At 45.0% G+C, this 22,046-nt stretch overlaps 1 long non-coding RNA gene across 1 annotated transcript in view; it reads left to right on the plus strand.

Annotated features, from left to right (window-relative positions):
- The window catches only part of LOC102011575, a 53,186-nt gene extending 32,615 nt beyond the window's left edge, over positions 1 to 20,571 (plus strand). The window contains exon 6 of the long non-coding RNA XR_001234705.1: positions 20,449 to 20,571. This is a non-coding gene — a long non-coding RNA (uncharacterized LOC102011575). The remainder of the gene's footprint in view (positions 1 to 20,448) is intronic.
- The last annotated feature ends 1,475 nt before the right edge of the window (positions 20,572 to 22,046 follow it).

Here is a 22,046-nt window from a genome sequence, read left to right on the forward strand (position 1 = left end):
GCAACCTGCGTAGGTCACTCCCAGAATGCTGGCTGTTGGCAGGTTTATAATTCTGCAAACACAGGCTGGCAGATAGACATGTCTCCCCTCTCACAGCAAGACTTAAATTTCCTTAGTATGTGGAGCCAAGCTGTTTGGTGCAATCATCTAAATGAGGTTCACAGCCAGCAGGGGAGGTGGGTGCTGCACAACACCCCACCAACTCACTCCAGCTCCTCACAGTGGAATTACAGCTTCCTCTCTCTATGGGACTTTGGGATCCTGATAAACCAGAAACCTGAAAGTTATTTTCAGCTCCCTTCCTCAACCCCAAGTCCCATGGGTCTTCTCTTGAGTACTTGTCCCTTTCACTTCATCTCCACTGCTACCACCCTATCCAGGCCACCAGGGTCTCTTGTCTATATTACTGTGTCAATCTCTTAACTCATTTTCTGGCCTTTAATTACTTTTCTCTCAAATTTGATCGTGTTACTTTCTCACTTCAAACCCTTTGTGCAAGCCCCTACCTACATATTAGGATGGCTGACATAAAAAATACATCCGTGTGCTGATGAGTGTGCAGAGCACCTGGAACTCTTGTACAACGTTGGTAAGAATGCAAAGTGATACAGCAATTCTGGACAGTAGTTTGGCAGATTCTTGAAAAGTTCAAGTATACTTAACATATGACCCAGCAACCCAACTCCTAGGTATTTTTCTTAGAGAAATGAAAAGTTATGTTCATAATAGACTTGTAAGCAAGTATTCATAACAATTCTATTTATAATTGCCCAAAGCAATTATAAATGCTCCAACAGCGGATTAAGTATCTGTGATGGAAACTACACAGCAGTAAAAAGACTTGCCTATTGGGAAAGACATATACTTGGATAAATTTGAAAAGTTTTATGTTGAGTGAAAGAAGTCAGTCTCATAAGGTTAATTGGTATTGGTAACCATTCTTATGACATTTACAGAAAGACAAAAATGTATGTGTGGAGAATAGATTAGTGATTTCCAGGGGTAGGGATGTGGGTAGAATATGATTATAAGGGAGTTTTTTGAGGTTGTAAAACTGTTCTGTACCTTAATTGTGGTTGTTATATGAATTTTTATGTATGTTAAAATTCTCAGAACTGTATAACAGAAAATGTCAATTTTACTCTATGAAAATCTAAAAATAAAAAATTATCCTTTGGACAAAAGTTTAAAGTTTAAAGATACTAGAGCTTCTCAGGTCTAACCTCTATCTTTGGTCCCTCTCCTTGATCTTTGTGCACTAGAATATCAAAATACTTACAGCACCTCAAATACACTATACAGTTTTGTCTTTGTGTTGAGCCTTCTGCCTCACTCACGTCGTAAACTCCTATGCATCCTTCAAAATGTTACTTAGAACTAGCCGCCTTTGTGTAGCTCTCTTTCTGAACTTTCCTCATGGGCTGATTTAAACATATTTAATGTGCTTCTTCTGAATCTTGTCAGTTCTTTTACTACTATATCTTATACCTCATTATAATGATCTGTTGCTAGCTTCTCTATGCAGGGAGTGGGTTTTCACATTTTGTCCTGGGGCCTTCTCTGACATTGTGGAGCCAGCGTACCCCATGTTGAAAGTTTAGAGGCAGGTGATTAGTGTTCAAGTGGGGGGATGACCCTTAGCCACGTGGGGTAGGAGCAGGTGGATAAATGCTCTGCTGGTAGGTAGTTGTGGGTGGTGAATTGGAGACTTCTCATACAGAATTGGTTGTCATAGCAGCAGTTGTGACAACACGTCATTATCTGTCTCTTCCTCCTTTCTGAGCCACTCTCCTGCTCTCTGGGATCGCCTCTCAAATATGCTACGTCTGCCCATATCCTCATTTTAGGCTCCAGTTTTAAGGGAAATCGTCTTCCTTTCTATGGTGGCTGGAACAGGTGGTAGGTCTGGAATGATGTGCAAGAGGAATTTTCCCAGCCAGACTCTATTCTGAGAGTCAGGAGACTGGCTCTGCCTCTTTCTGTTTTTGGAAACTTTGGAAAAGTTAAGATCTTCAGAAGTCGGTGCTATGCTAAGATGGTCTGAAGCACAAAATATTTACTAGGTCAGTCTTTGTGAAAGGAAGTGGAAGAAAACAGGGTTGGCAAGAGAAAGAAGTGAAATGGTAACAGAAGCCTGAGAAAGGGTTGGCTAACTTGATTCAAGCTGCACATACTGTCTCTTGGACTTGTGCTGGATCGATCAGAAATAGCAGGGCATGTATGTCTCCCACCTCACTCAGCCCAGGTGGCCAGCTATGAGCTGCCACAAAGGATGAGACCTTGCGGATGCTGGCTGTGCATCTGGGAAGACCCTGAAGGAACTGCTTGCAGGCAAAAAGCTGCTGCATATTGACTTCAGGACCTGAAATGAAATGCTTGTGTGCTCCTGCTAAGCAATGTCAATGAGCAAGGCAGGATGACGCATGGCAACAGTAGTGGCCCGGGGTAGAGCCACTACTTAACTCCAGTTGACTGATGCCAAATGGGTATATTATTGCCCAAACTGAAGAGACACTGGAAATACTGAGTTTTCCATAAAATTTTGGATTCTTAAATCATTATGTGGTTATCCAAACATAGCACATCAGAATGCCTCTGGGATGTGACCTGTGATCTGAAGGTCTTCCTGAGCAGGTCCAGAGGTATCCTGCACAGCTTGAGCACTCTTGAGAGATAAGGCTGGATGGAGGCTTGGAAGAGACATAAATTTCTAGGTATTTCTCTTCCCTGGCCATCCACCACCCCCAGGTATTTCCTACTCACTATCTGTGGTTGGAGCCTGCACTTTGGCAGCCTGCTTTGGATATGAACAGTCTCAAAGGGAAAGGTATCCCCTGTTGGGCTCCTGGATGCTTGGGTTCTAAGGCTCAGGGATTGGTGGCCTGTGCAAAATGAGGCCATATCTGTTCCTGCATGCCTTGATTACACCTTCCGTGGAGCTTGGAGAGCTGGGATTGCAGGTATTTGAGGCAGCGTGGCAGGTCCTTTCCACTCACTCTTGCTAACATAGCAGGCCAAGTTTTTAATTCCATGGGGTCAGGGTGCTAGCAGATGATTTCCCTGGTGAGTACTGCCAGGCAGATCTCTCCTTGGTGGGAGGGAGAAGCAAGGACCTCTGGACTAAGGGAGAAATAGATGTATGACAGGTCTCCACAAAACCCAGCAGTGCCCTCTGGTCAGGGGCTTCAGAGGCCACAGGAGACGCTGGAAGCTGAATGGTCTTGGAGCATACTGGCCAGGGACTGGTGCTGTGATGCTGGCCCTCCTTGACTCTTCCACTCCCTCTTAGAAAAGACCAGTGAGTTCCCTGGCAAAGGCCTCTTGGACAAGGCCAGGGTAAATCTCCCTTCTGTGCTCTGGCAGAGTAAATGTGCAAATATCCCTGGTTATTTCTGGAAGGTCAGCTTGGGTAGTAGGTACAGTTTCTGGGAACTAATTTGTATCAACTATCACAGTGACTTTTTCAGTTGGGGTCACATAAAGAGGAATTGGAGCTTTGTTGAAGCTCTAGACTTCTGAGTTTGGATACTGCTGAGAAGAGAGATGGATGCTGCTTGAAAAGTCCTTTTGTGGAGTATCTTGTGCCATCAGGTTGGAAGCTACAAAAAATGATATGTACTATAATAGTTACCTATTGCTGCCTAAGAAGCTATCCCAATGTGTAGTAGTTTGAAACACTAGTCATTATATCTACTCATGTTTCTGTGGGTCACCAGATTGGTATGGGGTCTGTGGCTATAGTCATCAGGGGCTTGGCTGGGACTGCAAGGTCTGAGATGGCTTTGTCTTGCTTCTGCTTAGGCGATTCTTGTTAATATCTCATTGGCCAGAGCAAGCCACATGGCCAAATCCAGGTTCAATGTGGAAAGGGCCTCTATAAGGTTAATAATACCATAGAGAAACATGATTCATTGGGGCCATCAGTATTACAATCTACCCCCAGTATGCTCAAGAGGAAGTTGGGTACAGTTCCTCCCTCCCTCCCTCCCTCCTTCCTTCCCTTTTTTCTTCCTTCCTTTCTTCCTTCCTTCCTTCCTTCCTTCCTTCCTTCCTTCCTTCCTTCCTTCCTCCCTCCCTCCCTTTCTTCCTTTCTTTCTCTTTCATAGTCAGCACATGCTTACTGAATATCATCTATGTGCCAGGTACTAAAGGACAAGGAGAATTTAAAGTGAACACAACATCACAAAATATCCTAAGCCTCATGACTCCTACAGCACAACTGAAGGAGTCAGTAAATATGCAAAAGGAACAAAATGTTATCAGATAAAGGACAATAGAGAAAAATACAGCAGGAAGGAGGAGGAAGTTTAGGGTTCTCGGCTGTGGCATTGTAGATGAGAAGCCTGCAGAGCATGACACTAGCAGGAGAGAAGGCCTTGGGTGTCCTGATGCTGTTGGGCCATGTAAATGACCTAGAAAGGCTTGAGAGTGGTTCTACAAACAGACCAAGGGGAGAGGTTCCATTTGTTTTGAGGGAGATCCTGGATCACCCAAGGCCAGCGTGAAGCTGAACCTGGCTCTATGAACACCTCGATGGAATCTACAGTTTCCAAGAGAACTAACTTGAACTAGGCTGTCCCCCACATCCATGAATCAGCAGAACTGTGAGGGGGAAAACGACTATGATCACTCTTCTTCTCAGCTAGAAGAGCCAGGATCCAGAAGATAACAGGAGAAGAGGTATCGCAGAACTAGGCCTTGTCCTCCTGTGTATAGCTTGGCAGTGGCCGGGGCAGTGAGCCATAGGAGCTTTGAATAAAGTTTGAGATAAAAAGAAAAAAATCATCTGCAGAAGTAAACCTGCATTGCTGAAACACTATTATTTGATTAACTGGAAGTGGGTGAAAAATCATTTAATCAAACCAAAGAATCCTCTGATTTTAGAGTGGGCCAGGCCCTGTGCCCTTGTGCTCTGTTACCACAGAGCAGTACCCTGTTCCTCCTCTGTGAAGCTAGTACCTCTCCTTGTGCACGGGACCACATCTCTTCTTGCTTCTTCATAGTCCCTTCTCCAGTGATTTTTCCTCTATCTCCTACTGCTTCAGAATTTCCCTGTTTACTGGATTTTTCCCTAAAGCACACAAGCAACACTGTTATTTCTCCCTACTTAAAATATCTTGCCCCCATTTACCTTATTAGCTACAGCCTCATTTCTCTACTCACTTCTGCAGCATAAGCCCTTGAGCTGTCTATATTTGGGGTCCCAATTCCTTTCCTCTCATTTTCTTTTGAACCAAATCCAATCTGACTTTTGCCCCAACAAGCCCATCAGCATTGTCATTGACAGAATTGCCAGTGACTTCCCCGTTACCAAATCCATCGGTCACTTCTGAGTCCTTGTCTTGGTTGAGCTGTCACAGGGTTGGTCACCATTAATTGCCTCTATTCTTTGGTGCGTTTTCTTCCAGCCCTCTCCTGACTCCTCCATCACATTGTCCACTCCCTCTCAGATGCTTCTTCAGTCTCTTCCTCTCATCACCTCTAAATGGTAAGGACCCTAGGTCTTAGTATATGTGCTGTTGAAGTGAGCGCAGGACCCTAGGTGCAGGCTTCACATTCCCACCAGGATGCTTTATCAGACAGGAGAGACTAGGTTAAGCTTTGTTAACTATGACCTCCAATCTCTGCGGCATATCCCCCAAAGGTTTCTTTCTCACTCATACTACATATTCCTTATGTTCTGCACCATGTCATCATCACGCCAGGATTCAGGCTGGTAAACCAGCTTCCATCTGGAACATCGCCGGTCACAGTGCAAAGCAGAATAGAAAATACAGTAAGCCGCAGGCTGCTCCTTCAAATATCTGCTCACATTTCATTGCCCAAATCAAGTTCCATCCTGACATCTGTGAATGGGAAAGTGTGGCAAATATTTGTAAATGTAGCCCCAAAAGACATATTATTACCCTGTCCTGAACTGACCTCTTTACCATACAAAGTTGCTCCTTTCAGTTTTCCCAGTCTCATTTGTTGTCAACTCAATATATCCATTGGGCAGGTCAAGAATCTTAGAGTCATTCTTGAGTCTGTGTTTCACATCCCATATTCAGTTCTTCAGCGAGCACAGTAGATCTGGAATCTGAGTACTTTGTACCATCATCTCCTCTACTACCATCCTTTCCACCAGCCAATGTCTTTCTATGGAGTTTTTACAGTGGTCTTTTAATAACAGACTTCCTTGATTCAATCCTTGATCTACCCACACCCTCGATAGTCTGTCCTGAACATTTCAGCTAGAGAGATATCTTTACATTGTAACTCAAACCATCATTTGCCTTTCTTTGAAACCCTCCTGTGACATCCCACTTTTACCAGATAAAACCTCAATTCTCCCACTGGCCACAAGGTCCTTCCAATCTTGGCCCCACCACTTCTCACCCCTTTCTTTGCTATTATCGTCATCACCCACCCTGGCCTCCTCGCTGTCCTTTCTCAAGGGCCTTTGCTGTGCTCATGCCTCTGCCTGGAATCCTCTTCTCCTGGATGACCACATGGTTCCCTCTCTTACTGACTCCTGTCCTCACTCACCTTCTGAATGAGGCCCCCCACCATCCATTTAAAGTTGAAGTCCCCTCTTCTAGAATTCTCCAGTCCCACAGGAATGACTTCTTTTTCAATAATTGTACAACTTCCTTGCTTGCTTATTATATTCATTATTTGTCTGCTTTTCCTGGTACAGTGGAAGCTCAAACAAGGCAGAAGTGTTTGGGTTCATTTCCCCCACTCTTTATGCTAAGTGTTTAACACAAAGCCTGGTACATAGTAAGTGCTTGGTATTTTCCTTAATGACTGTGTGAATAAATAATGCTATAACACCATGAGATTTTTTTCCTTTTGTGGTGCTGGGGATCAAACCCAGAGTCCCACACCTGCTAGACAAGTGCTCCTCCACTGAACTATAGCCCCGGGCCCATGATGAGATTTTGACAGGGAGGTTCCAAAAGAACTTGAGCGCTTGAAAGTCATGCTGAAAAGAGCTCACCTTGATCTGAGATTGATTTTCACCACTGAGTCTCATGGTATGAAAAGGAGAGAGCTCTAAGATTTTAAGGGATACATGCAGGAAGGGTTTTTTCTCATTAGCTAAGGATAGAGTGTCTCATTCTAATTTATTAGGATAAGTATTGATCATAATTCAGATTGTATATGTGTGTGCAGATAGGTAACATTTCTGTTTATGATCTGGATTGGTGAGGTTAGTCGGGAAGAGGGGTGGAAAGCAGGCAGTTCTTCATTGCCAGAGGGCCCCTTTTGGTACATTTCCCTTGGCCTAAAGCTGTACTTCCTTGTGCTCTACTGAAATTGTAGCTCCATTCAGTGAACTCTTCAGACACATTAGATAGATTCATTGTAAGCTCATGTAGGACACTGCATTACAGGTAAAACCTCAACTCTAAATTATCCACATATGACCAGAGATCAGATGGACAGACCATGGAAGAGTTCCTGTCTGTGCTGTAGACAGTTTCTGGGCTTGATCCATCACAGGTATGTCAGCTACACTAGGACTTTACAGACACGAGACAGACACAAGGCTGAACTATGAGCTCTGACCCAGGGCTAGCAGGGCTCCTATTTCTCATTCTGTTCCTTGCTCTGATGGACACAGGATCTCGTTCTCGGGGCCCATGCTAAGGATCAGCCTACACAGAGAGGGTCACTTAAAAGCTGCCTGTGAAGCAGCTTAAGAGGGGTTCACTGGTTGCAGGGAAAGCGAAGGTAGGAAAATGACACCGAACACTTTATCTTAAGTGGCATTAACCTCACTACCACTCTCTGGACATCACTCATTTCTATCATTTTCAAAGCATTTATCCTGCTCTGAAATTTCTTTGGCTTTGTTTTCTTAAAAATTATTTTATATTTATTAGTGCATGTTTGCAGTACAGAATAATTACATTCATTACGGGGAGTTGGTGCATGTGCACAGCACAGCTTCTACCTCCCCTCCCTCCCCTTTCCCTCCCTCCGTCTCTTGGCCCCTTACTTGTGTCCTCTGTGCAGCAGGATGAAGCTCCATGAGTGCTAGGACCTTTTCTCCCTTGACCATGTTTTCTAGAACAGTGCATGGTCCAGAGATGCTGGATATGCAAATAAAGAAGCACTGACTTTAAAGGAGAGCTGAGGTCAGTCACCAGGAAAACGGGGCAGGTGATAGGTCTGGGTGTAGACATGCTTGACCTCACCAAGAATCGGGGAAACTCATAGGATGGCATAGGATAGTGCCTCAGTCTATGGGCTTTGGATTTAGATACAGGTCCTTCCCTCAATTTCCTCATCTACAAAAAGGATTGAGAATATTTCTTAAGCACCTACTCAGAGCCAGCCCCACACTAAGTTCTGGGGCTAGATGGTGATTGGGACAAATCTGCTACCCTGGGAACCTCAGGCAGATGTCCACCCCACAAGTTCACAAGTGAATGCATATAATCAAAGTCAGAGAAGCATTTTGCAAGAGGGCTAGAGGAACAACAGAGACAGCTGCTGTGGATGTCAGAGAACAGGACCCGAGGAAGAGCTGGTGCTTGCCTTGGGGGCTCTGGAGCATGTCAGATAGGAGGAGCAGCACACCCCAAGACCAGAGGCCGCAAGCTACAATTGTGGGGAATTGCAACTCAATGGGATGTGTGTGAAATGCAGAGAGGTCAGGCGGGGTGGTTGGGGAGATGAGAGTGGAAAGAGGGGCACAGGATAGATCTGTTTCACAGGGCTGTGAGAATTCTAGAGGATCTCTCATTCTTTCATTCGTACATTCATTCAGCACATACTCATTGTGTGGAATTCTGGGGGATCTCTCATTCTTTCATTCATATACTCATTCAGCAAATCCTCATTGAGCCCCAACTGACTGTTCTCAGCTCTGGGAATAGAGTAGTAGAAAAGTAGCATCTGTTCCAGATGGGAGAGACATGCAGTGAGAATAAATTATTGAGTATATTAGAAGGTGATCAAAGCTATAGAATTTTGCGTGTTCTCAGTGCGGAGAAATGATAGATATTTGAGGTGATAGACTCCAATTATCCCAATCTGACCATTACACATTGTACACCTGAATTGAAATGTCACATTAAACCCCATAAACATGTGGAATTATTGCATATAAAATAGAAATAAAAATATACTTAAAGATCTATGAAGAAAAACAAAAATAAAGCAAGGGCCATAGAGAATACCAGGGGGAGGGTTTTGTGGTCTTAGGACAGCCTCCATAAGACTTGAGAGGAGATAAAGATTTCCAGATTTCAGCACAGTGTCGGCCCTGAGGAAGACTTCAAAGGCAATCAGCCGATTCACATGATATGATGATGATGGCAATTATTATGGCGGTGAAGGAGAAGGTGAAGGAGAAAGACAGAGAAAAAGGAGAGGAGGACCCAGGAATGGAAAGCTCTTTGTGAGAGCCATTTCCTGGCCAGCCCTTCATCTGGGTACTACCCTTCTCTCTTGCCCAGTAGGGCCTCCTCTAGCCCTGAGTCCTGGCAGGGTCTCAGACAGCCATTCTTAGCACCAGAAGAGGTGCACAAATGGTAGCCACCTCTTTTGGAAATTCATCTTCCAAAAATTGCTTTCCATCCATTTTGCTCCAATTCTGTTTTATTTATTACCTACCAGTGAGCAGATGGAGCCATTTTTCTCAGAGCTGCTTGAAAGAGATGCATTGCAATTGTGCAGCAGGCTCAGGGGCTGATTTATGAGCTGTGGACCACAAGAACCAGGCCCAATGGCCCTACCTGGAGCTGCAGCTGGCAGAACAGGATGCTGTCTGGCCCAACTCTCTGTGGGCCGGCTTTGGGGAATGGGGACCCTAGGTGCTGACATGTTACCTGGTCAAAGATGCCTCATCATCTCTCACCTTGTGCCTTTGTGGGCTCTCTTCCACCAGGTCTCTCACCATGGTCTCACCCTGGTGAGCAAGAGGGAGAGAAAATGTTTCTCAAGACAAAGGCAATTTTCTTCTGCCAAAGGAAACACTTGACCACATCTTTAATCATCTGAGCATTCAGAGAGCTGCTCAGTTGGGTCATTTAGAAGTTATTATAGAAGCTAATTTGTTCTTTGACATTTTCTATTGAATTTTCACTTCCCTCATTCAAACTTGCAAAGATTATGACCCCATAATGTGGCCTATAAACCTAGCTTCTAACTACAAATTGGAGTGAATCTCCATCTTTTCTGCTTCCTAACTGTGTGACTCTGGGCAAGTTGGTGAACTTCTCTAAGTTTTAGGTTTTCCAGCCATAAAATTGGGTGGCTCACAGTGCATGTCCCTTAGGATTGTGGAGAGGATTGAACAAGTGCTTGTGGAATGTTTAGCTTCCTAGCAGGTATACGATAATATTCAAGGAATGTTGCCAGTTAATAGTATTGTTGGAAAATATTACTAGTTTCTTGCCTCTCAGAGCCAACTTCCCTTTGTTAACTTAACAGTGATTTAGAAGCTAAAGGAGGCCAGCTGACTTTCTACCCAGTTGGATAAGAACAAGTATTTAACCCAAACTAATCCTCATATTTTCTAACTAGAAAACAGGGATAGTAATGACCTCCCAGGGCCCTTGACAGAAATGAAGCACTCTATGTGGAAGTTTCTTATAAAAGCCAAACCGTTATGCAAAGGCTGGCTACTGTCATTATTTCATAAATAAAGTCTGTATTGATTTTCAAGACATACACAGGTTTCTTGCAGTCCTCTACCTAACTTTACACTGGGTCTTATGGCTTCTGTGGCCTTGGGTGACAGGGTCAGAGTGGAGTCCACTCTGGCCGGATGCTCCCCTCTGATGGATTCTACAGGAGTTGAATCTGGGTCATTCCTCAGTATATTTGGAGAGGCTACAGGGAGTCTCCACTTTGAAGTTTGAGTCTAGAGTCTCAGCCACTAGCAGTACCTAGTTTCCTAGTTTGTTGCTCTGTTACAGTCTCCTAGTTCTTACCCCGTGCTGAAATCTAGATTTCCTTTTTGTGTTTGTCTGCTGACTGAATAATGTTGGGTATGGTGAGAGGGCTAGTACATTCTCTGTCTTCAGTGTCCGTGGAGATGCTGAAGGCCATATTGTAGCATGAGCTCCAGGGACAAAAGGCAAAGGTCACCATCAGGCAGGGATTTAAGAGTGGGAAGCACACTCCTATTAGCTCTCCAGATGGATTTCCTGTGTTCCATGTCTTTTTTTTTTGTTATCTTGAAACAGGGTCTCGCTCTGCAGTTCAGGCCAGCCTTGTCCTCACTTTGTAGCCCAGGTTGGTCTTAAACTTGCAACAATCCTCCTGCTTCAGCCTCCTGAGTGCTGGGATTATAGGCATGTGCCACCATGCCCAGCATTTGTTCCATGCCTTTCTCCTGCCATCTTCCCATCATACCATGTCACACTGGGAGGAGAAGTGGCTAGATCTTAGCAACTGGCGAAGCTTAGCTTATAACATCTTTGCAGAAGTCCCTCTCTCAAAATCAGTCTTTACTTGTGACATCAGGAAACTTCTAAGATATGGAAGCTGTTCTGGATCATCGCAACCACTGGAGCCTGTCAGGCCAATTGTGGACTCTCTCAATCTTAAAGTCCCAAGATCCTAGAGGTTATAGCTTCAAAGAGGCTGGGTCTCCGTTTACCACCCTTTTAATCTCCAAATGTTCTAGATCAGCACAATCTGGTAAAGCTTTCTGTGAAGATGCAAAGCATGTATGTCTGTGTCAGTCAATGTGGTAGCCACTGACCATATGCAGCTATTGAGCAAGCATGGCTCCTGTCATGGAGGAACTGTAATTTCAACTTAATGTTAATTCATTTCAGTAGCCACATTGTCCCTAGTGACTACCAAGCTGGACTGTAAAGCTATTGAGTGTCTCCTGTGGATCATGGAGACTTGAGGGTGTCTAAAGGGCCAGCCTGGGGCTGGGGCTGAGTGGTTGCTCCTTGCCTTGGAAAAGCTTTGCCTCTCACTTGGAAGGAGAAAAAGATAAAGCAATTAAAGGCAGAAGCAAGTGCTTGATGAAGGATAGAGAATAGGTTCCTAGAGGAAAGAACTGGCTCACCTTGGGCTGCGAATGTAGTGGCTGCCTCATAAAACAAATATGCTGTGGGGGACGCTATCTTTAGTCAGGTTCTTGGCCCGTACCACCTGGGTATCTTGGCATGGCCAGCTGTGTGTGAAAGTGAGAATTCCTTGGCTCAGCTCCAAGGAGGTGAGCTCTGGTTCTGTCTCAGGTGAGCGGCAGAGGCCTGTGGAGGTAGGGACTCATCCCCAGAGAAAACCCCAGGGCTCTGCCCTTTCTCCACCCAGTAACCACAGTCTGGTCCTAAGCAGGAATGGACAGTGACACTTTTTAGAAGCAAGGATCTGGCTGAAATCCTAATTCAAGCCACTCTCTGGCCTTGAAAACCTCTAGTGTCAGGGAGACATCTGGGTGGGTGGGCTCTGTCCCCCTGTCTGGGCAGAGGGCTTGTCCTGCGTCATACACAGCCCTGGGTCTTTCCTGTAGTGGTGTCTCCATTTTATCTTAGAAAGGCTCAGAGATAGTCTCCTTGCTCAGGACAACCCCTCTTGTCTGTGTGTCTCAGGAGAAGTTTTTGTTTTGTGGATTTCTTTTTGTAAATAAGAAATTTCCCCAACTTGAGCAGGAAGCAGTTGAGGGTAGCATTTTTAAAATAAACACAGATAGTTTATTCTGCACACCAGTTACTGCTGTCCTGTGTGCTTTCCCAAAATGCTTAAGACTTACATCAACACCAGGAGGTAGGTCTGTTCTTAACCCCAGCTTAAAGTTTGAGGAAGTTGAGGCACAAGTTATTTAGGTAAACTGTCCAAGGTGATAGCTAGTAAGTGGCAGGCTGGTGGGTGAACCTGTAGGGTGACCAACATGCTGGTTTGCCTAGAAACTGAGGAGTTTCCTGGTAGGTGAGATTTTCAATGCTAAAACCAGGAAAGCTCCAGGCAAACTGGGATGAGTTGGGTGTTCTGGGATGGTCTGGCTCTGAGTTCCTGCTCTTAATCTCTGTGCTTTGTTCATGTGTGGGCCCTGAGCTGCAGAGGGCACCTAGAGAAGGAGATGAGTGATTCATGCTGAGTACCAGTTTTAATAGGTAATTTGGATTTGAGCTGCCTGGCACCCGCAGTAAAAAATGAAAACTCTCATACTTTTCTTAGAGAAATACTTTTTTTTTTTTGTCTTTTTGAAACAGGGTCTCGCTATGCAGTTCAAGCTGGCCTTGAGCTCACTTTGTAGCCCAGGCTGGTCTCAAACTCACAATGATCCTCCTGCCTAGCCTCCTGAGTGCTGGGATTATAGGCGTGCACCACCACGCCTGGTGAGAAATAGACTTTTGATGCTTCTGTTGTCTGGTTTGGTTGGTTTTTGAAATCATATTACTATTTATTCTGGATCCTTAGTTAGAAACTATTTACCAGCACTAGGGCAAAGTACTTAGCTCTAGTTTCTAGCAAAGGCAGAAACGCGTTTCCATGGCTGTTCTTTATACTAACCCAAGACTTCACAGAGTTCCAATGTAGTCCGAATGAATTCTGGTCCAGGGGTGCTCCGCATGAAACAGGAACAGGGGGAAGCATAGGGACGGGAGCCTGCCTGATCCTCTCCCTACCACCATAGTGCCTGAGGGTTCCATGATGTCCAAAGACTCCAGAGTGTCGAGTCTCCCAGCCTCCTTTCTGGGCGGCTGCCCACGGGCAGATCCATGTCTTCGGGAGCCTGACAGGCAGCTCTCTTGCTTCGGTGGCACCAGGTGCTTTAGGGTAGGTACCCACCAACATCTCTTAACCCTGCCCTGTGCCAGAGAGGTGAGGCTCCAGCTGGGCAGAACAGGCATTTGGTGTCATCCTGACTGCAGAATGAGGCCAGCCGGAAACCCTGTCAGGAGCGTCTGATTTTTCCTGGTTGGTTTTTCTTTAGGACTTTTGTTGGCTTTCCTTTTAAGCAATATCTTGGGTTTCTTCCAAGGTCAAGGAGGAGGATGCTGATATAAATATACTACTGAGGGAGGAGGAACACCCCCCCACCCTAATCAAATTTGAGTTGAGACAGGATAAAAATTAACCTTCATTTGAATATGTAAACAAACACAGCATTTGGTAATTTCCAGCTGTCCTTGGCTTGGGTCGCTAAAGAGCAGCAGAAAGTGATTTAGCTGCCAGGACTTTTTATAGGAGGAAAAACTTTATTCTTAAAGGCTTTTTACACTTGAGTAAGTGCTCAGTAATAATAATAGGCCAAGACTGAAAGAAACTCTTTCCATTGGAAGGGTGTTAGCTCAAGCAGGATGAAGAACTGGGAGTTCTTCAGGGGAGTGAGGGGTGACAAAATCTGGTTTGATGAATGCTGACATTCTGAATAAAATCACTCCATGCCTTCACCTAGGTCAAGAAACGACATTGTTTTCCTGAGCTGCGGTGACAGCGAGGTGACAGAGATTAATAGCTTGGTATTGACTGAGCAACTTCTAGTTCCTTATCTCTGTCAAGTCAAGGCTGTGTCCAAGGGCTGAAAGTGTTATTAGACTTATAATTGCAAAGACATTTAAAGGGTTTCCCCTTAAGGGACTATGAAATCCAATAAACCTTTCACAAAACCTCAAGCGCTCCAGTGCAAAGCCCCCGTCTGGGAGAACTGCATGCTCCCAGCCAAGCGCCGGGGAAACCTTGAAGCCGCCAACATTGAATAATGTTTGATTTATGAAGTTGGTTTTGAATTTGTATCAGTTGTTTTATTAAAAATATATGAAAGGAAGTTTTAAATATGAGCAAGCCCTGTAGGCGCCCGTCTGTGCCGTGCTGCCTGTCTGGCCGGGCCTTGTCCTTCTTCCTTGCTCTGTTGCTTGGACCCAGGAAGAGCGAGGCGAGGGGGACAGTGCGGATCATTTGCAGAGCTCATTTTGGTCTGCCAGGGATGAAGTCTCAATTTCTCCCCCGAGTCTTACAGAGGAAGGCAAAGAGGCGGAGGATGCTGAAGTGGGTGTACGTAGGGTCAGAGCATTTGATTTGCCACATGTAAGGTGGCCCAGGGATGCCACACAGAAACCTGGATGTACTTATCAAATAGCAACAGGGATAAGCATGCCAGTTCTGGAAAAGGGGTGTCTGTCTCCTTCCAGGACAGTTCCAGCCCTAGAGGCTGTAGCTAGCACTAGGGTACTAGATAGAAGGATGGGGGATTGTGGTGAGGTGGAGGACCCTGCGGGATTGCAAGCTATGTAGGACACTGTCCTCAGTTTGTTGATTCTTCTGGGTAAGCGGTGGTGTTTGCAGACTCTGCCCTGCTCTGGACTGCTGTGTGGCCTTCTTCCATCTTCCTGGGCAAGCTCTGTTCTCCAGGGTTTTAACTCAGCACCACCAGCCATTTGCTACTTTTGCCTCCCAGTACCTTGTGTTTATCCTCAAGATGGTTTGGCAAATTTTCCTGAAGCCCTTCAGCATGCCAGGGGCAGTGGGATACAGGGAGGACAGTAAAGGAGTAGCTAGACTGACTTAGCTTCAAGCCATAGCTCTGCCACTTACCAGCTGGGAGGAATGTGTTCATCTCAGGGTACTCATGTGTAGAATAGGGAGAACTATTAGGATCTACCTTAGAGTGTTATCCTGGAATGAAGGGTGCTAAAGCACCAAATGTAAACTGAACATTTGCAACTTGCTGATTGATGGATGATACTGCTGTGAGGCCACTGTCATCCCAAGGATCCTCACTGGACATCTGTGGGCACTGAATCTTACAGGCTGAAAAGTTGTATCCCTTTCAAGTGGTTGTGGCAGGGTTTGGATCAGATCTGGCAGAACTTTAGTATAATACCAAAGCTCCTGGTCATCACCAACCAACTCTAGCCACCTGCTGCAGAATGTTTTGGGGTGACCCCTTGGCAAGAAAGGGAGGAGGTATTTCTCTTATCATCAATGCCAAGTGATACCACTAAATGATTCATGCAAAAGTCCCACTAGGCAGGCCTTCTTCTTGGTGTTGGAATTGCTAATTTGATCTAGAAAGACTCATGGTAATAAGCCTGCAGCAGAGTGTTTCTCCAAACCAGGCAGCACTGATTCATTGGTGGACTGCCCTAATTATGGAGGGCTTCCTTAGATGGTGGACTGCTGTGGGTGATGAAGGACTGTCCTGGGTTGTAGGGGACTGCTCTTGGTGGTGGAGGACTTCCTTGAATGTTGGACAGCTGCCTCAGACTGTGGAGTCAGCTGTTGGAGATGGAAAACTGCTCTGGGTAGAGAAGCAGTCTCCTGGGTGGTAGGATGTGGTGCAGGATGCCCAGTTATCTGACTCTCAGGATTGGGACCAAAGGCTTATGACACGGGGTTCCACATTTTTCTTTGGATTAATAAGGGGTGCATTTCCCTGGAGACAAAAATAGGGCAAAGCAGTGGCCACATTGCACCTAAGACTGTGAAAGGCCAGGTGGCTGGGTCCAGGATGAGAGGCTTGCATGCATCAGTTGGGTCTTGAGGCACAGCTGGAAGCCTTGAATGGGACCGCCCTCCAGGAGACAGGAAGAGTGAGGGAAATCCAATTTCTGGCTTTCCTCTCAGTGTGAGCACTGCCTCCTCCTCCAGTTCCGGCCAAGAGGGGCAGCCATGCCAGTCAATGAATACCACTTTCCGAGGCAGATGGAAGAGAACCTTTTGCTTCATTCTGCTGAGGTTGGAAGATCTAACAGAAAAATCTCTTCTTGCCTGCATGGCTCCTTGTTCTAAAGTAGATGGCCTCCAAGACCTCCTCCAACTCATATTTTCCCCTATTTCCAGCACCCCTCTTGGTGAACACTCATGAAGGGAGTTTCCTCCACTTCTCAGTTTTCCTGTCCTCTGGTTTCACTGACACAAGCTGACCCCAACCAGTATCAGTGGCAGTCCCTAACACATATATTTTTTTGATTGTTCTGATGACATTCTGGAGATTGAATCTCATTGGGTTCCCTGGGTCATGTGCTTATCCCTGAGCCAATCACTGGGACGAACACCATATAACATGCTGATTGACCAAAACTGGGTCATGTGCTCAAGCCTGGAGTTGGGCCAATGCCCCATGAGCAAGCGAATTCAGTGAGGGGTAAGGCAGGGAGCAAATCCATGCTCATTAAAGGAGGGGGTTCACATCTGAGATTTCCAGGTTTCCTACTTTTGCTCAGGCCACTTCTTCCACCTGAGCCTTCACCCTTTTTCTCTGCAGTGACTTCTTACCCCTCACTCCCCACCCCTTCTGGTTTGATTGTTAACGTGACATCAGTGTGCTGCAAGGAGAGATCCTCCTCCTGTGCCTTGGTTGACACCAAAAGAAGGGGTTAGGAGTCATGGGACCCCTGCCTCCTTTCAGATCCGTAATGCCACGTTTAGTTTCCTCTTTCAGGGCTCCACAAAAAGGCCATCACCATCGGTCACTCCCCCATCTGCACAGCTCTCCTTTTGCCTCCAGTCTTGGCTGCTTACAGCCACACTTTACTCCCTCCCACCCTGTGAGCAGCAGAGGGTAGGGATGGTAGGGATCGTGTGTGACTCAGCCTTGGTTCCAGCAAAGTATCTCTCAGTCATGTTCACAAGACTCTCAGGAGTCAAGAGACCTAGATAACCTTTATGCCTCTTGATCCTTTCTGTGCATTAAAACATGAAGAAGAAATGCTAAAGCACAGCGAGAGAAATTGTTCTATACTTTAGTGTTTTCTTTGAACAAATTAATACTTTAACACTAAAGCAAATGTAACACACTAATTTACTCTGCACTAAATAATTCCAACAAGTGCAAAATGTCAGAATATTTATGACAAAAGAATGGCAATTCAGAACTTTTGACAAAACAGACAACGTTACAGAAATTATGATTTGAATACTAACAACTCATAATCTCCCAACTTAATTCTGTTTTTAGTGTTCTACCATAGGTGGCAATGTCCTACAATGTAATTTGTTATTCACAAGGTAATTATAGGATTTATTTTTTAAAAACTTAATTCACAGCACATGCCAGGCAGTGGGGTCTGACAAGGAGACCCACGTTTAAAGTTGGAAAGTAAGGATCTTCTTTTAGTTCTCTTGTCCATTACTGAGGCTATGCATAACTTCACTGGGTGAAAATGTCAAGTCCAAGTTTGAGGCCTTTTGTGAATGCACAGCAGGCAGAGTACCTCCTCCTACCCACCTTCTTCTCTGCCCATCCACACCCACTGTGATCTCTACTCCTGTGTGCCTGTGGAATTACTTTGAGTGCTGCTAATTCAGGCCTGACAGTACAGTGGAGATTTGGGGACAGACAGGGAGGGAGGCGGTACTGGGCTGGCTGACATGGGCACATTTGGCGACAGGCTGTGATCACACTGCGGGTGGCTGGACGGCCTTCTTGGCCCATGCATATGCATTATACCAGCTTCAGGGAGCTGGGGAGTTGGCCAGCCTCCAGGAAGGGCGCCATATGGAAGGTATGTGGGGTTTTGATTTTTTTCATGACTTTATCAAAACAAAAGAAGTAAAAAAGAAAAAGGAGAAAGGAAATTTTTTTACAAAGTTGTAGCCATTAAACTGCATTGTCAACTTGCTTGGCTTGAGAGCTGCCCAGGGGATTAGTAAAACACACTTCTGGGTGTGTCTGGGTTGGTCATAGGGGTGTGACCTTGGGGTCTATATCTGGTCTCTGCCCCTTCATCTCTGGCACTGTTTCCCTGCTCAGCTTCTGTGATGCCATGAGCTGAGCAGCTTTGCTCCACCATGATGTTCCTGCCTTGGAGCCCAGCAGTCCATGGCTTGAACCCCTGAAACCATCAACCAGAATAAAATATTTGTCCTTTAATTTGCAGGTTGTACAAACTTTGGTCACAGCAATAAAAAACCAACCCATACAAAGGTTAATTAACTAACTGCTCCTGCCCCCAAAAGGCCAGGTGGAGAAGCTGAGCCACAAAGCATCAAGGGCAGGTGTCCATGTCCAAAGGCAGAAGAGGGCTTCAGGTATCTCACCTGACCCTCTGGAGAAGGATAACCTGATTTCTTTTGTCCCTTTTAGGATTTCCTTACTGAGAAAGTAAAATTTGTAGCCTTAAATTTCTGTTCTCTTCTAACAAATAATTTCTTGATCAGTTCCCCAAATCACCCCAAATCATTCTTACATTTTCCTTTTGTCTTAAACCATTTACAAACATTTTTAATCGTGATATAATATACATAAGAAAATTTGCAATTTTAATCATACTTTTGATGTTGGATGATTTACTGACATGGCGATATTTTGCACAATCTGTTTTTTCTATAGTGGCAAAAAAATGACATAAAATTCATCTTCCCAACATTTCCAGGTGTACAGTATAATATTGCCAACCACCGGCACACTGCTGGACATCTCTGGTGCCTGAACCTGTAAGGCCATTGAAAAACAACTCCCCACTTACCCTGGCTTCATTGTCTGGCAACCATCTTTGTACCTTCTGTATCTGTGAACTCCAGTACTTTAGAGAGCTCATATCTAAATGGAATCACACAGTATTTGCTTTTTTTGTGATTGGTTTATTTTACTTTATTTTTTTTTGTACCAGGAATCAAACTCAGGACCTTGAGTTTACCAGGCAGGCACTTGTGCCACTGAGCTATATCCCCAACCCCATTACTGGTTTATTTTGTTTAACATAGTGTCCTTGAGTTTCATCCATGATGTAGCACATAACAGGATTTCCATCATTTTAAAGGCTTAGTAATATTCCACCCAATATATATACTACATTTTTAGCATTCATCCATAGATGGACGTTTAGATTGCTGCTACTTCTTGGCTATGGTGAATACTGCTGTCATGAACATGGGTATACAAATATCTCTTTGAGATCTTGTTTTCAATCCTTTTGGATATGTACCCAAAAGTGGGATTGCTGGACCATATGGTAGTTCTATTTTTATTTTTTTGAGGGATTTTAAGACTGTTTTCCACAGCAGCTGTACAAGTCTCATTCCCATCAACAATGTGCAAGGCTTCCAACTTCGTCCCCTCATCACTCCCTCATAACCATCTTAAAGTTTTACTTTAGTTTATTAGTACATGCTTGCGGTATGTAATAGTTACATACCTTGTGGGAAGTTGGTACATGCATGTAACATATCTTAGTTCCTTTTCTCATTCCCTTTCCTTTCCCTCCCTCCCCCTCTACCCATCTCTTGAATGCTTTCCACTTTTTGTACTTCTTTGCAGTGCATAATGTTCACATTGTTTATGTTGTGTTGGTAACGTGCATAACACACCCCATTTCCTTCTGTTTTCATCCCCTATTCCTTTCCTCCCTAGCCCCTCCCTTCATCTCCTGATCCGACTTCCCTCTGAGAAGGAAATCACATGATTTCTCTTACAAGGAGAAACTCAGAGTAAAAATAAAGAATCATTTAAAATGTACAGTTTGGTGGGAAGCATATTTACATTGTTGCAAACCAATCTGCAGAACTTTTTCATCTTGCCAAAGGCTTCACTTCTTGGTTTAGGTTTCCAGTGCTTGCCGTGAAAGAGCCCCAATATGTACACCCCCCAGTAAGATGAACCCCAATTCCATGGAGAGAGAAAAAGTGAGACAGCTTCTTCATCCTTCATGGTGCATCAACACATAATATTCTTAGTGTGTAAGTGGGTGAGTGGGGTGACAGGGGAAAGCCATGCCAGAGGATGTCTGCAATGGGGTGATAACACCCCTGAAAGACTAGAGAAGACATCTCAAGTTTCTCTCTCCCTCTCTCTCTCTCTCTCTCTCTCTCTCTCTCTCTCTCTCTGTGTGTGTGTGTGTGTGTGTGTGTGTGTGTGTGTGTGTGTGTGTTTGGGGAGAATAATCCAGAGTGCTCAGAGATGTAAAGTCACATATATAGACCTCTGCTCTCTACTGATGCAGAGAAATATTATTGTATCCTAACAAAAGTAAATTGTTCATTTTCTCAGTCAAGTGACTCCAATGCTGGCAACCTCTGGGGCACTTACTAAATACTCAGATGCCCCAGCCTTACCCTTTCTTCTCAGGGTGGGAATTCTTCAATAGGGCATGCCTCCAGCCCAGATAAACAAGCCCCAGGGGCAGAGGTTGAAGCTACTATTTTCCTCTACCAAGAACCTCTCACAGCCTCTTCTCAGACTCAGAGGAGGGCTGCTTTCAGAAGCACAGGATGTACTAATGCTGTTGTATTTTCTTGTCTTTCCCCTTTTAGGAGGGCAGTTGAAGGTCACATCACAAACCAGATGTGTATGATGAAGATGGAGTTCTTCCCAGATTCAGGGCATAGTTAGGGAAACAAGTGTTTAGTTTGTTGATTTCAGAAGTCCTGATTTGTCAAAGCCAATCATAGCCTTGTAATAATAAAGGGGAAAAACTGCTTGAGATTCCGAAGGGAGTCATGATTTAGTGATAGTCCCGAAGGAAAATTAGGGTCTGTATGTGATGGCTTTTCTCCTTCCTGCTGTCTCCTGAGAGATGATTACTCATTTGTAATTTATTAGCTAATTATGCATGGGCGAAGGCATATGAATCACTTCATTTAGATGATAGCAATTAGCAAGGGCTTGTTGGAGCTCTTCCTGTTGGGTTCTGGGTATGTTTAGACAACACAGGAGCTGCCGAGGCCAGCACCCTCAGGGGAGAAGAAACTCCATTTCCCCTTGTGCCTGCCTTGTTAGCAAGATGGTGCTTCTTTTAATGCCCCTGACCCTCAGTGGTCATGCCACTTACTGATCTGCCTTCACCCTTACAGGCTCTGTGGATCTGGGCAAATCATCTCTCTCTGGACCTTATCTGTAAAATGGCATCACCTACTCTCCTCACTTGCATGCAGGAATGTCTTGGTTACTTTTCTCTCCTTGCTGAGGCAAAATACCCAACGCCCAAAATGAAGGAGGGAAAGGTTTATTTAGCTCACTGTTTATGGTGGTTTCAGTTCATAATCTGCTGGCTCCCAGGCAGAGTGGCACATGGTAGGGGCAACAGTTCATGGTGGTGGAACAGGAAAGCAACAGGAGCAAAAAGGAGGAGTGGCAGAGAAGAGCAAACCTCTTTCCCTCCTTTATATTGTAAGCAGGCTACCCCGACCCAGCGGGCATGTAG

Source organism: Chinchilla lanigera, unplaced genomic scaffold (assembly GCF_000276665.1).
Source record: "Chinchilla lanigera isolate Chin_1 unplaced genomic scaffold, ChiLan1.0 scaffold00032, whole genome shotgun sequence".
NCBI lineage: Eukaryota > Metazoa > Chordata > Mammalia > Rodentia > Chinchillidae > Chinchilla > Chinchilla lanigera.